A 5891-nucleotide genomic window follows, 5' to 3' on the forward strand; every position below is an offset into this window, starting at 1 on the left:
ACATAATATCATAAAATAAAGCCATTCTTTCCGGTTCTTACACAATTGCCCCCAATCTACAGGAACTGATCAGCAATAGAGATGTTAATAGAGAACATCAGTTTGTTCCAATTCACTGCTGCCCGGCCCGGATCAGATCTGGACGAGGATCATTACACACACTCCTCAATCCAACTCAATGCAAATCTGAAGATAAGGCTAAAGATTAACATGGGGGGGGGGGCATCTCACTGGAACCGGACTATCAGTAAATATTATTCTAAAGGCACTGAACAGCTGTGTAATACTGACTGGCACTGAGAGGGTTAATACAACTCCACAAATATGTGGGTCACAGTCATTACAATGGGTGACAATCCTGTGCACAATCAGACAGAATCAGAACTTACTAATTTGCCAAATCATTTGATTAAGGGGAATTTTCACGGGGAGGGGGGGGGGGTGCATGGCTCATTTCTAACATTTACAGCAAAATCACTCAAATAACACAAATTGGCACTGCCAGGAACAGCATCCCAGATCCAGGCCACTGGTTGCAGAGGAATAATAGACAGTGCTGAGCCCTGAACCAGAACCAAACCCAACAGAATTAAGTCCATAAGGCAAGGAAACCTCATTGCTGGGCACCTACATAACAATAACCAACCTGTAACTTATTATGGACCAGTACTCTCTCTCCCTAATTAACCCTTCTTTGCTTCGTTACCCTCTCTGTTAAACCCCTATCAATGAAGAGCAATTCCCATCATTCCTTAATTGGCAGCAGGTTACTCTGTGACTATCCCGGTATCCAGGAACATTCCCTATAGAGATATTCCTGTGTATATGAATGGGCCCTTGTATTGTTACAGACACTCAGTTGGGCACAGAACTGGACTTGGCATGAAGCAGAGCCAATACATTTCTACAACTGATTGTGATTAATGTGAGTCTGACCTAGAGGCCACACAGGGAGATACATGTGTTTCACCTCATCATAATCCAGAGCTGTGCAGCTACAGGTCTATAAATCCATGTGGCCCTTTTGGCTACTGTGTCGGGCCCCTAGCCTGCAAATAGACCTCCAATGATTTCATGATTTAATTACACTGTGGCCCCAGTGGTGTTGGACAATAGCTAATCAGCCTACAATATCAAATAGATGCCAATAATTGTATCTATGCCATATTCACCTGAAGGTTCTGCTTTATTCATATCAATGGAATTTAGCATAGTATTGAGCAAAAGAACATCCCACAGATTTCAGTTACCCAGTCCATGTTGGCCAATGTCTGCTCAGCATCTCAGCCTCAAATTCATGGCTGTATTTGTCCCTTTAAGAGTAAATTAATGGCTGTGCAGCCCAAAGTCCTGTTAAAAGTAAATTAATGGCTGTATAGTACAATGTCCCTTTAAGAGTAAATGAATGGCTGTGCAGAGTAATGTCCCTTTAAGAATACATTTATAGCTTTATAATGCAATGTCCCTTTAAGAATAAATTCATGGCTGTGCATCATCATCCTGTTCATCCTGATCAATAGAGCAATAATCTTTCTTACAGGAACCCAGTGATATAATCAGTTTCATTTCACTTAACTTCCTTGGCAATTGGTTTTGGCTCTGCTGTACCCGCCTCCAGTGACACGGTGTCATTATGCATGTCTTTGGCGTGACACACGCTGCTGGCCCATGGAGCAGTCACACGTATAACGGCAGTGTGGCTACATCTGTATATATGCCATTGCCCCCCCAGCAATCATATTTAGATTGTAAGCTCTATGGGGCAGGAAGCACCTTCCTCTTGTATCTCTAATACTTAGCTCTTAATTTTTCATACAACTGAATTTATTTATGTGCATTTATTATTGTAATGCCCCCTGTTTGTTCTATTCATTTAATGTTTTACTGTACACTGGTGTGTGCATAATTACCGCTATATGAATAAAAATATAGAACAAATATCAGTAGCCAACACAATTATTCTTTTATGTCAAACTCCTACATGACACATGGATCTTTTATGTGGCCACACGTTGGTGCCATACACCCATTGACTTTAATAATGCATTAGGACAAAAAAATCGCCGTAAGAAAAAACGCCCATTGACTTTAATGCATTTGGAGAAAAAAAGTCGCCATAAGAAAAAACACCCATTGACTTTACGGGCAGAGACACACGCTGCTATTTTGAGAGAAGAGCTATTTTCGAGAAGACTAATCTCCCCATACTGCCGTCCCTCTGGATAGAATGTAAATCGCCGGCAGGATGGCACTCGGAACACTTCGTTTTTCCAAAGTCGTCTGAAGTTGCCTCACGAGTTCCACCTCACCAACGGTTTCAAATGCCAGTGTATAAGACCCCAATGAGCACCAATAACAAAGTAAATATTACAACTAATAACATTTTTTACATCCCCTAAATGGTTAGTATTGTCGTGATCCCTATAAAACATTCAGGCAAACCCCTCATGATATAATCATTGGAATGAGTATAGCCTGAGATACAGCACTATGTTATTCAATAGGAAAATACTAATGAGTACACACTGTGAAAAAGTGATTTATTCAGGTCATGTGTACAGACTACATTTTGGGCCTTCTCTTGTGAGCCAGGAATTCCCAGTGTAAGGCCAGTAAGTTTGTAATCTCACCAGTAGTATGTGGGGTTTGGGGGCACAGGTCCCAGACCTACAGCTCAAGGTGGAGAAATCCAACCAAAACACAAAATGTCAGTCACTCACAGATCGGGCAGACAGGATTTTAAAAGAACTGAGAACTTTATTTCAGGCCACAAAGTATGAGAAATACATAGCCTAACACATTTTGTGCCCCTGGGCATTTAATCATAGGCAAAGCAAAACAGATTGGTATATCATCTATATAACCCAAACTGACCAATCACTAAAGTGCATTAATTAACCAACAGAAGGAGGGAGGAACAGTAAAAACAATGTACAATAAAGGGTATTTAAGAGCAAGTTATTCATAATTAACAAGATACAAAAAAACTATAATTCTAAAAATATAGTAAGTTATTCAAAACAGCCAAATACAGCGTAAGGCTGTGTATTAATTGGCTTTGTGGCCTGAAATAAAGTTCTCAGTTCTTTAGTCCGTCTGTGGGATCTGTGAGTGCCATTATCTGTTTGGACAGACAGCAGACAGCCAGGCTCGGAGAAGGGGTGGCCATGACCAAGTGCAGCCTCTAAGAGTCACCCTGGGTTGTAGCGCAGCATGTGGGGGAGGTATAGACTGGGGGTGGATCTGGGGGCAGCCATTTTAGTCTAGGCTAAGGACAGCTGGCCACCATTTTAGGTTAGCCAGCAAAAAAGCTGAGTCCCTGCCCATCCCCCTCCCCTCAGGAACTGAGAGTTGGTTTTTGAGTTTTTTGTTTACTAGTTGTCACTTAGGTGGCCTAGAGGGTTTTGCTACAACAGTTAGTAGTTAGTGAGATAAAAGAATTAGTAAGGACTGGAGTTATGTCGGTAAAGTGTTGCTAAGGGAGTGTATTGTCACAGCTCCGGGCCCTTGTCAGTCTGCAGGGACAGTATGTGGCCAGAGTTGGTGGATTGGTGGCAACTTATTACAGGAAATGAGTTGGACCCTTGGGAATTAGCGCTCAATAGAGTCACTACTGGAGTTACAGAGTCAGGGAGAGGCAGGTTCTCTGAGCCAGGAGACTGTGATATCAAGGACAGGGCCGACAGGGGGGTTTCTATTGCTGCACACAGGGATATATATATATATATATATATATATATATATATATATATATATATATATATATATATATATAATTTGATGTGAAATTTTTATACTGTTGTTAAATTAAATGGTTATATTTGTAGATTGATGTTTTCATATGTTTTTTGCATGGTACATTCTCTACTTGGAGTAAGGTTCTTAGTGGGGTCCCCCAGGGCTCAGTATTGGGGCCACTTTTATTTAACTTGTTCATTAATGACTTAGGGGAGGGGATTGTAAGTAATGTATCAGTGTTTGCAGATGAGACAAAACTATCAGCCCAATTAATTCCATCCAGGATGTGGCACTTGCAACAGGATCTTGACTAACTGGCAATCTGGGCAGCTAAGTGGCAAATGAGATTCAATGTTGATAAATGTCCTGCACCTGGGATGTAACAATATCCACTTATACCCTTAATGGGACTGCACTAGGCAAATCCATAATGGAGACGGAGCTTGGAGTCCTTGTAGATAATAAACTTGTCTGTAGCAAGTAATGCCAGTCAGCAGCATCAAGGGCAAATAAGGTCTTGACTTGTATTAAATGGGGCAGAGAGTCACGGGAGGAGGGGGTCCCACTGTATAGAGCACTGGTAAGGCCCCATCTAGAATATGCCCTACAGTTTTGGTCTCCATCACTCAAACAGGACATTATTGTATTAGAGAGGGGACAGAGAAGGGCAACTAAGCTGGTAAAGGGAAAATCTTAGCTATGAGGAAAGACTGGCCAAATTGGGGATGTTCACGCTGGAGAAGAGGCGCTTAAGGGGTGATATGATAACTATGTATAAATATATAAGGGGATCATATAATAATCTCTCTCATGATTTATTTACCAGTAGGTCTTTCCAGCTGACACAAGGTCACCCATTCCGATTAGAAGAAAAGAGGTTCCGCCTAAATATTGGGAAGGAGTTTGTTACAGTGAGAGATGTGAAGATGTGGAATTGTCTCCCTGAATCAGTGGTACAGGCTGATACATTAAATAGGTACAAGGAAGGGTCGGATGCTTTATTCACCAGTAGCTCCTCCCAGCAGACAGGAGGGAGCCAATGAGATTAGAGGAGGGAAAGGGGTGTTACAGGGGAGAGCTGGGAAGTGAATCAGGGGTACAGCCTGATACATTAGATAGGTACAAGGAAGGGTCGGATGCTTTATTCACCAGTAGCTCCTCCCAGCAGACAAGAGGGAGCCAATGAGATTATAGGAGGGAAAGGGGTGTTACAGGGAGAGCTGGGAAGTGAATCAGGGGTACAGGCTGATACATTAGATAGGTACAAGGAAGGGTCGGATGCTTTATTCAGCAGTAGCTCCTCCCAGCAGACAGGAGGGAGCCAATGAGATTAGAGGAGGGAAAGGGGTGTTACAGGGAGAGCTGGGAAGTGAATCAGGGGTACAGGCTGATACATTAGATAGGTATAAGGAAGGGTCGGATGCTATATTCACCAGTAGCTCCTCCCAGCAGACAGGAGGGCGCCAATGAGATTAGAGGAGGGAAAGGGGTGTTACAGGGAGAGCTGGGAAGTGAATCAGGGGTACAGGCTGATACATTAGATAGGTACAAGGAAGGGTCAGATGCTTTATTCACCAGTAGCTCCTCCCAGCAGACAGGAGGGAGCCAATGAGATTAGAGGAGGGAAAGGGGTGTTACAGGGAGAGCTGGGAAGTGAATCAGGGGTACAGGCTGATACATTAGATAGGTATAAGGAAGGGTCGGATGCTTTATTCACCAGTAGCTCCTCCCAGCAGACAGGAGGGAGCCAATGAGATTAGAGGAGCGAAAGGGGTGTTACAGGGAGAGCTGGGAAGTGAATCAGGGGTACAGGCTGATACATTAGATAGGTATAAGAAGGGGTTGGATGGTGTTTAGCAAGTGAGGGAATACAGGGATATGGGAGATAGCTCATAGTACAAGTTGATCCAGGGACTGGTACCATTGCCATTTTGGAGTCAGGAAGGAATTTTCCAAACTATGAGGCAAATTGGAGAGACTTCAGATGGGTTGCACCAGAAAACTGAGAATGAGCCCGAAGTTACACTACTGGCATTGGTGGAAAAATGAATTCACAGGGTGGTACACAAGGGGTTAATGTGTATCTGGTTATTCCTAGTCATTAGACTAATAAGCTGCAATTATCACACACTGACGAGCCACTGATTCTGGGC

Source organism: Xenopus laevis, chromosome 7L (assembly GCF_017654675.1).
Source record: "Xenopus laevis strain J_2021 chromosome 7L, Xenopus_laevis_v10.1, whole genome shotgun sequence".
In the NCBI taxonomy this organism is placed as follows: Eukaryota; Metazoa; Chordata; class Amphibia; order Anura; family Pipidae; genus Xenopus; species Xenopus laevis.